Below are 12,777 nucleotides of genomic sequence, written 5' to 3'. Positions count from 1 at the left end.
AGTTAATCACTCCCCTCCTTGCTATAAAACGTCTACCTTTACATTTCCAACCCTCACAATCAGTCCTGATAACAATTATTCACTATTGTATCACAAGAGACCCGTCTGCATTTCATTGCATCAGCTACGCCTGTTGTTGTTGTTGTTAAGTGCCGTCGAGTCGGTTCCGACCCATAGCGACCCTGTAGAGGGTTTCCGAGGGTGTAAATCTTTACGGGAGTAGAAAACCTCATCTTTCTCCCGCGGAGCGGCTGGTAGTTTCGAACCGCTAACCTTAAGGTTCGCAGCCCGATTCGTAACCACTACGCTACCAGAGCTCCTTACTCTTAATTATAGAGAATTCCAAAACCATGACCAGAGAACCTTCAATAATAGAAAACTATGGATTGGGAGCCGATGTTACAGGAAAGGATCTTGTAGGAGTCTTCTCTCTAAAATTAATTAGACAAAACTCCAGCCCAACTCCTGCTAAGGAAAGAACTCAAACTCATAAGACCACTACTGTAAAAGACTAAGAAAAAGAACCCATACGAAAGAGGGGGCATTATTTGGTTACTGGGATATGGGAGGTAGGGTGAGGTGATGGAGGGGAAGGTGGAGCACAGGATAGGGAATAGACACAGGATAGTTTGGGTGCTAGGGAGGGAGGCAATACACAAGAAAGGGGAGGGGAATGGAAGAACAAAACTGACGAGAAAGCGATTAGGCAGGTTTACATGGGCTAAGTGGGACAGATATATGCACAACCTTGGAACAGGGCTCTGGGATACTGGGATTGAGACATGGTTGGAATGGGCAAAAGAGGAAAATAATGTTAAGATGCTGGGCTGTCTTTTGAATCTTGGTTTCCCAGGCATACCATTATAAAATAGACACTTGAGGGCGAGAGAAAGGAATAGCCAAAAATATCACCATAGAAAGCTTGTAAGTCCGTCTTCTACCCATAACTGATTGGAATACCTAAAATGGGGGTGCAACATGCCCAGTGAAGGAGGCTTCCTGCGGAGCCTCTGTATTACATAAGACCATAGGTGGAATCTTGAACTCTATCCAGAATTTTCTGAGGTGGGAAATTTCTACTTGAGAGGACAAGTAGACCAGCCTGAAGTGGCTAGAAGAATAGAAGATACTTCTTGAAAGAAAGGCCTACAGGAAAAGTAAAAACAAGAAAGGCAGTCAGACTGATTACTACAAGATCAATCAAGTTGTTTGCCCAGGAGACATCAAGCCAAGTAAGTGGTTGGGTCCCCTCAGAACAAACTCCCAAGACTAAGACTCAATGGGAATACACGCTCTGATTGGTGACCACGTTCATCACCGATAAAGGGAAGCGAGGGAAAAACAGCAATGAAGCTGTGACCTAAGCCCTACAATGTTCAATAGACTCCTATGAACCTGGGTGGAGACCTGATCGGCCAGCAGTGTGGCAAGACCTGGGGACTCTTGAGCCCAGAGACATAGCCACAGAGAGTTGAGAGTGAAGCGTACAGCTGATAAGAAGAGAGGACACCCACACTTGCAGATAATACCCACTTGACCTGGTTTCAATGACTGGATGATCAGAGCTGAACTAGAAGAGAAAGAAGAGGAAAAAAAGAGTAATCTGATACAATTTAATGAACTTGACCTACACCTATGGATGCAGTAGCTCAAACAAGGGAACAAATCTTTACTGCAAGGATCATTCCCACCCCCTCCATACACAGAGTAGACAGGGATGGGCAACTTAGACACTGGCTACCCAAAATGGGGGGGGGGAGGGCAACAAAGGCAAGAAATGACTGGCTTATTAGCTTTCAAGAGGGAGTCTAGATCCAGAGGGCATGGAGCAAGGTAGAATTTCCACTGAGTAGTATCCAATGTGTCTGGGCAGGGCTGAAGAAAGGAGATGGGAACAAGTTTCTTGTGATACAATAGTGAATAATTGTTATCAGGACTGATTGTGAGGGTTGGAAATGTTAAGGTAGACATTTTGTAGCAAAAGGAGGGGAGTGACTGACTTTGCAGTCTAGGAGTGGAGGTCCCTGGGACCATCAAGGGGAAAAGCAGAGAGTGGGACCCTACCCAGAGAAGCAGTGAGGCCAGAGATGGAGGCAGAGATGATGACGTGGAGAGATGGAGCAGCTGGGGATTCTAAACCCAGAGGGGGAGAGGGGCTGTGAGCGGAAGACCGGAGGGCAGGCTTGCAAGGTATACCCTTTGGTTGGTTGATGATGCATGGAGGGGATTGTAACCATGGCAATGAAATGATACACAATAGGATGAATGTAAAGCTAATGTTTTCCCATGTAAACTCTCACATAATTCATAATAAAACATTAAAAAAAAAAGGCATGGCAATATTAAATGTATATTATATATGATGTAACAAATGAGACAATTAATTTGGATCTGTTTCCACAGAATAAGCCATTTGATATTTCTGTACTTTTCATGGCAAAAAAAAAAATTCTTTTATGAGATCACCAGCAAAATTTGTATCACCAAAGCCACATCTTCCAACTACTGAAACCTCTTCTATGCTTACAACTTTTGCATTCCAATCACTGGTAAATATCAATGCATCTTGATTGCATGTTTGATTACTTTTAGACTAAAGAAGTTGGTAGACTTCTTATATTTCTTCATTATTGACTTTGGTCATTCATGTGTAACTTTGAATAACAGTTGCATTAGCTAATATTTCTTGAAGGTGTATAGATATCCTATCAAAGACAGCATTGTGTTTCAAGATAGAGCTTGAAATGTTCTTTTTCCAGTGACTGCAGCATCATTACTCTTTAATTTCTCATTTCAAGCACAGTAAACCATTAGGACTGTCAGTTTCAAAATCATCAATACTTGCCCATTTTAGCTCATTAATGTCTAAGATATCAATCTTGATACATTCAGTTACATTTTTGAGGACTTCTAATTTTTCTAGATTAATAATTCGTATATACCATGTTTCAATTATTAATGATTGCTTGCAGCTGTTTCTTCTCATCTTGCATTGTGCTGCATCAGCAAATGAGGTCCTTAATGCTTTGTTCCATCCATGTCATTAATGTCAACTCTACCTTGAGGAGGCACCTGTTTCTCAGTGTCTTCCAACCTGAGGGACTCATCTTCTGGCATTATATTGGACATTGTATGACTGATGTTCATAAATTTTTCAATTGCTAATCCCTTACAAGTAAATGCCGATTTCTTCTTCCTAGTCTGTTCTTAGTCTGGAAGCTCCACTGAAATCTGTCCACCATGGATGACCCTGCTAGTATTTGAAATTTTGATGGCATAGCTTCCTGTATCACAGCAATAATAAGCCTCCAAAGTATGACAAAATGACAGATGAGTGGTGGAAATGTAGGGTAAATGTATGGCAAAAGAGGAATTTTGCAGGTAGAGATAAAGAAAAATGAAGGCATTATCACTCCATTTTTCTGGTAAAGTTGAAAAGAGGAGTTTGGATTTTGCATAGTGTTTACATTCAAGGTGGGAAGAGCTCAGGGATAGAGCCAGGGAGAAGGGCAAGATGGTTGTTGGGATAAGGTTGGTGATAAATGTCAATAGAGAGAGGAAGGGACAGTTCAGTAAATATACTTGGAGGGCTGAGAAAGAACTCAGGGAGGTTAGGAGAGGTGAGGTAGAGGATGGATGTTTGGATACTGAGCAACAAGGAAACGGAGTCAAAGAAGGTGAAATGGAATAGCCAATGTGGAAGGCAGCTCTGATTATGGCTCAGAGACACAATATTACTGAACAGGAAAACCTGATGTTGAGGAGACTGTGGAAGTCCATATGCATGGTCAGAGTGAAGGTCTATGGGAACACAGGAAGGGAGAGAGTCAATCTTAATATTTTTCCTCTGGCAAAAACTTCTCAGAAACATATAAATAGAAATTCTAATATGTGTATTTTGTAGGATCAAATGCATTCCCACCTCAGTAAGTAAATTCCTTCTCCCAAGATGTGTGTGTAATTCAAAAAATACAACTTAATCTTATAATAGAATACCATTTTATCGATAAAGATCAATTTCTCACTACTGATTAATCTCACAGAGAAACACATTATTGTTCAAAGTGGGTTATGAAGAATGAATGATTTTGTTGTTATTAGGTCCCATCAAGTCAGTACTGACTCAGTAACCCTAGGCACAACAGAATGGAACACTGTCAAGTCTTGGGTCAACCTCACAATCATTGTTAAAGCCTGAGTTCATTGCTGCCGCCACTGTGCCAATCCATGTTGTTGGGAGTCTTCTTCTTTGCCTCCAACTTGTCACTTTACCACACATGATATCCTTCTCCAGTGACTGGTCTCTCCTGATAGTATGTCCAAAGTATGAGAAACAAAGTTTGGCCATCCTAGCTTCCAAGGAGCACCCTGGCTGTACATCTTCCAGCACAGATCTGTTTGTTCTTTTGGCAGCCCATGGTGCTTTTAATAATATTATCCTCCAACATCATAACTCAAGTGCATCAATTCTTCTATGGTCTTCTTTATTCACTGTCCAACTTTCTCATGCATATGAGGTTATTGAAAATACCATGGCTTGGGTCAGGCACACCTTAGTCCTCAAACTTACATTTTTGCTCTTCAACACTTTAAAGGGGTCTTGCACAATAGTATGATTGTACCAAGTATAAAATAATTTTCTACATTTGTTGATTTAGATTTTTTTGCCAAAAGGAACAATTTTTCTTTCAATTGAGAACATAATCAGATCTAAAATGTTCTTTTTTGTGGCAGTAATTTCCTTTTAAAGATAAATCTATGTTTTTATTCATTGATGGGTACCATTTCCTGAGGGTTCATGACATCTTGAATGTCACTGTTATAACAGTGATTTTCTAACTTTACTCAAGTGACAATGTGATCCTTATGTCAATGGCAAGGTAATTTATCTATTTTGGCCTATTTGACCATAGAATGATCTCTACTCATTCTGGACATCATGACTTTCAAGATATGATTCATTCACACATGTTTGAAGCTATTATAATAGTTTTTATATTACTTGAAAAGACATTGTCTTTTATTTTCAAATCACAAAAGTTAATATGCAAGAAAAGTAAGCCACTGTGATATTTGAACCTGATATTTTATACGGTAGCTCTGTAGAGTAAGCACTGGACTATGTACCAGAAGATTGGTACTTATAGCAAAATATTTGATTTTCTGTTCCCGAAAAGACTTACAGCCTTGGAAACCCCATGCAGGGTCTGTATGAGTCTTGATGACACTTAACAAGAAGAACAACAGCATAAAAAAAAATTCAAAGATACATTTCACAGCAAATACGATTTGAAGATGATCTTACTGTTTATTTGCTTCTACTCCTAGGATGAATTAGGGCTATAACAAAAACCTTCTTATGAGGAGAGTTACTGAGTGTTATGCTATTGCGTGAAGAACAGAAATGTCTCCTTCAATTGATTTTTGCCCAGTTGAAAAGCCGGTGATTTTATGACCTTAAAATGGTCACCTGGATAAGGGATGTATCTCACTGATGGATATTATGTGGGAGGAGATGTGTCACATACTGAAAACCCACATATAAAAAGACTAATGTGGTGTCTTGAGAAAAAACTAAAATGGCAATCCTGACTATGCAAAAAAAAGGAATGACCTAAGAAATTACCTTAAAAGAGAAGTAATGTGCTCCTCTCTAGCTCGCTCTGGTAATACTTGTTCCCCTGTCAACTTCTCATGATAGCTTCAGAATAAGATGGTATACATTCACTGCAAAGGTAACTCCATTTGTACATACGTTTTTCCAAAAGCAATTTCTTTCTATTTAAATAACTCAGACTGACTTGAAAAAGTCTCCCATGAGAATTAACTTGCATATGATACTTAAGCACTTAATAAACATTAAAGTGTCATATGAATGCTTAACCTTACAACAGGGGCACATAAATCTATATGAAAATAAAGATGTAAAAGGCAATGCTAATTCTTCATCGGGCTGTAATGAAAAAAGTTAATGGAGACATTTTAGTATTATAATTTTTGTAAGGTGAGTAATAACTATGTAAGCAAAGAATTTAACCAATGCATCTAATATAATGCCCTCCCCCTGGAACACCCACTTCTCACCCAGGATAACTTTGAAGTTGAGTTAAATTGCTTTGTTGAAAAGGTTTCTTAAAAAAATGTATGTAGCCTACTATTTATGTGTGTGTTGAAAACTAGACAATGGAATTAATAAAAGATTAGAGCTGATTTGAACCTGGTACAGTTCCTAGTTTGTGATAGAGGCAAGACTAGAGTTTAGGGCTCTCTACTTCTAGATGTTTTCTCCTTTCTTCATATAGAGTTATGTATTGCCCCCAACTAAAATTTTAAATCTGATGATAAAATTAATAACTTTACCAATGTTCTTTAAAAACTTTTATCCTAGGAGATGGATTTCTAAAATTTGGGGCATATAATTTTCCAGCTTTTATGGAAAAGGATCCAACACTCATCTGTCAGTTTGTCACATTGTTGTGGTTTGAATGTTGCTGTGATGCTGGATGTTATGCCACTGGTATTTTAAGTATTTTAAATGGACAGGTTTCTGCTGAGCTTCCAGACTAAGACAGATTGGAAGAAGGAGAGGTAGACTAGTTCTGATTGTTCAGCCACTGAAAACCTTATGAATAGCAGTGGAACACTGTTATATAGCACAAGAATATTAAATATTGAAATATGAAAAATAGCATCAGAATATTGTCAGATATAGTTCCATACGATGAGTCACTTACACATGACAGAACTCAAATTATGACTGGGGGAGAGTTGCCTCCTCAGAGTAGAGTTGATCATGATGATGCGAATGGGGTAAAGCTTTTGGGAACTTCATTTACTGATGGGGCACAACTCAAAATGAGGAGAAACAGTTTTAATCATCTATTAATAATCAGAAGATGGAATGCACGAAGTATGAATCTAGGAAAATTAGAAGTTGTCAAAATGTAATGAAATGCAAAAAGATTGACATCCTAGGCGTTGTCGTTGTAATTGTTAAGTGCCATAGAATCAGTTCCGACCCATAGCGACCCTTTTTAGGGTTTCTAAAGAGCTTGAACCACCAACCTCATGGTTCAAACCGACTTTGTAGTCCAGTGCATTAACCCACAGTGCCACAGGTTGAAAACAAAGAGGAAGGATCATCAGTTGGGACATATGGCCTTGGTGATAGAAACAATGATGGAGATTTCATGATAGAATTTTATAAGACCAATGACTTGCTCATTGTAAATATCTTTTTAAAATAACATAAAAGATACACATGGATCTCACCAGATGCCATGTACTACTTATCAGATCAACTACATCTGCGGAAAGACATTGCAGAAACGCTCTATATCATGAGCCAAAACCAGGCCAGATGCAAACTGTATAACAGACTATCACTTGCTCATGTGCAAGTTCAGGCTTAAGTTGAAGACAATTAAAACAATTTCGAAATCATCTCAAGAACAGTTTTGATGCATTCGACACTAATAACCAAAGACAACAAGAGTTTGGGATGACATCAAGAACATCATACAGGAAAGAAGCTAAAGGCCATTAAGAAGAAAAGAAAGAAGGAAAAGACCAAAATGGATGTCAGAAAAGAATCTGAAAATTGCTCTTCGGCCTATAGATGCTCAAACAAATTGAAGAAATGAGGAAGTAAAAGAGTTGAGCAGAAAATTTCAGAGCAGCTCAAGAAGAAGGTGTCAAGTATTATAGTGAAATGTATTAAGACCTAGAGTTAGAAAAACAAAAGGGAAGAACATGCTCAGCATGGAAACTGAAAGAAGTGGAGAAAAAAATCAAGCCCTGACTTGCAATATTGAAGGATTCTACGGGCAAAATATTCTCTGCTTTCAGCTGAAAGCTGAGAATATCAGAAAGATGTTTACCTGTGCTTTATTGACTACACAAAGGCTTTCGATTGTGTGGATCATGACAAGCTATGGACAACATTGCGAAGTATGAGTATTCCAGAACACTTAATTGTGCTCATGAGGAATCTGTACATGGACCAAGAGGCAGTTGTTCAAACAGAACATGGGAACACTGAATGGTTTAAAATTAAGAAAGGTGTGTGACAAGGTTGTATTCTTTCACCATACTTATTCAACCTGTGTGCTGAGCAAATAATCTGAGAAGCTGGGTTCTATGAAGAAAAACGTGGCATCAGGATTGGAGGAAGACTCATTAACAACCTGTGATATGCTGATGATACAACCTTGCTTGCTGAAAGTGAAGAGGACTTAAAACATTCACTGATGAAGATCAAAGAGCACAGCCTTTGGTATGGATTGCATCTCAATGTCAAGAAAACAAAAATCCTCACCACTGGACCAATAAACAACATTCTTATCAACGGAAAAAAGATTGAAGTTGTCAAGGACTTCATTTTTCTTGGATCAACTACCAACACTCACGGAAGCAGCAGTCAAGAGATCAGATGATGTATTGCATTAGACAAATCTGCTGCACAGGAACTTTTTAAAGTGTTGAAGAGCAAAGATGTCAGCTTGAGGACTAAGATGCGCCTGACCCAAGCCATGGTATTTTCAATAACCTCATATGGATGCGAAAGCTGGACAGTGAATAAGGAAGATCGTAGAAGAATTGATGCCTTTGAATTATGGTGTTGGAGGAGAATACTAAAAGTGACATGGGCTGCCAAAAGAACCAATAGATCTGTTTTGGAAGAAGTGCAGCCAGAGTGCTCCTTAGAGGCCAAGATGGCCAAACTTCGTCTCTCATACTTTGGACATATTGTCAGGAGCGACCAGTCGCTGGAGAAGGATATCATGCTTGGTAAGATGGAGGGTCAGAGAAAAAGAGGAATCCAACAAGATGGATTGGCCTGGTGGCAGCATTGATGGACTCAGGTGTGGCAGCGGTAGTGAGGTTGACCCAGGATAGGACATTGTTTCATTCTGCTGTGCATGGGTTGCTATGAGTTGGTTCCGACTTGATGGCACCTAACAACAACAACAACATGGGCAAAATATTGAATGATGCAGAAAGCATAAAAAGAAGATAGAAGGAATTCACAAAGCCACTGTACCAAAAAGAAATGGATGATGTTCAACCATTTCATGTGATAGAATATGATCAAGAGCCAATGGTACTGAAGGAAGAAATCCAAGGTACACTGAAGGCACTGAAAAAGAACAAGGCTCTGGGAATTGATGGTATGCATATTGAAATCTTTCAACAAACTGCTGCAGCACTGGAGGCTCATCTATGTATGCCAAGAAAGTTAGAAGAGAGCTATCTGGCCAATTGATTGGAAGAGATCCATATTTATGACCATTCCAAAGAGAGGTGACCCAATGGAAAGTGGAAATCATTGGACAATATTATTATTATCACACTCAAGAACAATTGTGCTAAAGATAGTTTTAAAATGGCTTCAACAGTAAATTGACTTGGAACTGCCAGAGGTTTTTTTTTTTTTTTTTTAAAGCTTTTATGGTGAATTGAGTGATAGTTTACATGGGAGAGCATTGGTTTTGCTCTCATCCTATCATATTTTGTTTCAATCCAATGATTATAATCCCCTCCATGCATCGTCATTTAACAGTATTTGCTTCTAGTCCCTCTGGTTGTTGTTTTTTGTTATTGTTATTCTTTTGTTTTTGATGTATGCAAAAGCAATCAGAAATATATAATCATTTAAACAACCAAAGGGCACATTTAGAGTCCTCAGCTGCTCTATCTCTCCATGTCATTATCTCTGCCTCCATCTCTGGTGTCACTGCTTCTCTGCATAGGGTGCCACATTCCACAGATGCTCTTCTCCCTTGACGATCCTTGGGTCCTCTGTTCCTGGACTATAAGTTTAACTACTTGCCCCATTATGTTACAAAACTTCCACCTTTACAGTTGTGACAATCACAATTAGTCATGATAACAATTACTCACTATTGAATAATAAGAATCTTATCCCTATCTCCTTTCACCAGACTCATCTAGATAAGATGAAAACTATTCAGTGGGGATTCTACATTCCCCCGCACACTCTGAAATTAAATTCCTTCTTGAAAATTTGTAAGCCAGTCACTTTGTGCCTTTATAGCCCCTCTCACCCATTTTAGGTAGCCAGTATCTAAGTTGCCCATCTCTATCAACCCTGTATACTGAGGGGATAGGCTTGATCCTTGATGTGAAGATTCCTTCCCTCTAGGTTGGTATTTTGAGTTACTACTTTCATAAGTATAGGTCGAGTTCATCAAATCGTAGTGATTTATACTTGGTTCCTATATTTATTATTTTCTTTCTCTTTCTCTAGTTGAGCCCTGGTCATCAAGCCATCAAAGCTAGGTCAAATGGATACTATCTGCAAGTTTGGACATTCTTGTGTGTCTCCCACCACTTCATAACAGTTGGATGCTTCACTCTCAGCTCTAGCCCTCTATGTCTAGGTCAATGTCCATAGGCTCAGGAGTTCCCAAGTCTTCTAAAATTTGGACCAACTAGCCCTATCTCTTCTCTCTCTCATCTCGATGTAGACAGGAATCTATAGAATGTGATCAAACTCAGCCCATATCTTCATTATTGACTTCCTCCACTTCTACTCAAATGTACACTAATGTAGACCAGTGAGCTTACATGCTTGCTCATGTGTTCCCTTTAAATTTCCATCTTGGAAGGGGTTTGTCTTGAAGGGACTTGAATGCTTGTCTTGATGTCTCCCCAGCGAACAGCTTGCTTGTTCTTTTAACAGCCAAACAGACTACCCTTTTTGTTTTTTATTTGTTTTTACCTGCTGGTCTTTCTTTGAGGAAGTATCCTATGTTCCTCTAGTTGTTCTTGGTTGGTCTACATGTCCTTTCAAGTGGGAATGTCCCACTTCAGAAGGTATTGGGTGGGGCTCAGGATTCCATTTAAGTTCCTGTATACTACACCAGCTCCTCCAAGTAGCCTCGTTCACTGGGCAAGTTCTAGAAACCCTTTTATGTATTTTAGTCAGTTATAGGCTGAAGACAGGCTTACAAGCTTTCTGTAATCATGTTTTCTGATATTCCTTTCTATCCAACTCGTGTCTATTTTACAATAGTAGGCGAGGGAAAACAATATCCCTAAGACAGTCAGGAAGTCCTGGTGTGGCACTGTGGGTTAATGCACCAGACTGTAAAGCCATTTGAACTGCAAGGTGGGCAGTTCAAGCTCACCAGCTGCTCCTCGGAAATCCTATACAGGGTTGCTATGGGTCGGAACTGACGCGACGGCACTTCACAACAACAACAAGACAGTCAGGCATCTTAACATTATTTCGTCTCTTCGGACTATGCTTCAATCCCTGTATCACAAAGCCCTGTTGTTCCAAGGTTGAACATGCATCGCTATTTATGTCTGTCCCATTCAACCCATGCAAACCTACCTAAGTGTTCACCTATCTACCTTGTTCTTCTCCATTGTTGTGTATTGGCTTCCCCAACACCCGAAGTATGATGTGTTTATCTCCTAACTTCTGTTCTACTGTCCTCCCTACAAATCCTGGTAGTCAATAAGGAATTTTTTCTTTTTTTTCTTTTAGTATGGATATCTTTTCTTAGGCATCCTGGTGTGGCACTGTGGGCTAATGAATCAGACAGCAAAGTCATTTGAACTTCAAGGTCGGTGGGTCAAGCTCCTTGGAAACCCTATACAGGTAACATTGCTTCTATCAGATGGAATTTGGCTGAAACCATAAATTACCAGAAAGATGTTACCAGTGATTTATTGACTATGCAAAAGATTTCAACTCTGTCGATCATGACAAACTATGGACAACCTTGTGAGGAATGAGTATTCCGGAACACTTAAGCATGCTCATGAGGAACCTGTACACAGACCAAGGCAGTTTTTCGAATATAACAAGGGAACAATGGTTGCATTCTTTCTACATATGTGTTCAATCTGAGTACTGTGCAAACCATCTGAGAAGTGGGATTATTTGAAACAGAATGTGACATCAGCATCTGAGAAGTGGGATTATTTGAAACAGAATGTGATATCAGGATTGGTGGTGGTGGTAGTGTGCCGTGGAGTCTGTTCCAACTCACAGAGACCCGGCATAGGGTTTCCAAGGCTGTGAATCTTTATGGGAGCAGAAATCCTCATCTTTCTCCCACAGAATGGCTGGTAGTTTTGAAATGTTGAACTTGAAGACTCATTAACAGCCTACAATATGCAGATGGTACAACCGCGCTTGCTGAAAGTGAAGAGCACTTAAATACATTTTGATGAAGATAAAAAACCACAGCCTTCAATATGGGTTGCACCTCAATGTAAATTAAATAAAAATCCTTACCACTGAAACAATAAATCACATTATGAAAAATGGAGAAATGATTGAAGTTATCGAAGACTTCATTTTGGATCCACCTTAGATCCACTATCAACACTTATGGAAGCAGCAGTCAAGAAATTTAATGATGTACTGCATTAAGCAAATCTGATGCACAAGACTTCTTTAACACGTTAAAGTGTTAAGATGTCAGTTTGAGGAGTAAGGTGTGCCTAACCCAACTCATGGTATTTTCAGTAGTTTCATAGGCATGTGAAGTTTGGACAGTGCATAAGGAGGATTGTGGAAGAATTGATGCATTTGAGTTATGGAGAAGAATATTAAAAGTACCATGGACTACTGGAAGAGCAAAGAAATCTTAGAAGTACAGCCAGAATGCTCCTCAGAAGCCCAGGAGTCAAGACTTCGTCTTTCAAACATCATACCTCAGGTTATGTAAAATGGAGGGTCAGCGAACAAGAGGAAGACGGCAATGAGATAGACTGACACAATTGCAGCAGCAATGG

This window comes from Chrysochloris asiatica, unplaced genomic scaffold (genome assembly GCF_000296735.1).
Source record: "Chrysochloris asiatica unplaced genomic scaffold, ChrAsi1.0 scaffold00062, whole genome shotgun sequence".
Lineage (NCBI taxonomy): Eukaryota > Metazoa > Chordata > Mammalia > Afrosoricida > Chrysochloridae > Chrysochloris > Chrysochloris asiatica.
The sequence above is the reverse complement of the archived record's forward strand: the minus strand, read 5'-3'. Positions refer to the sequence as shown.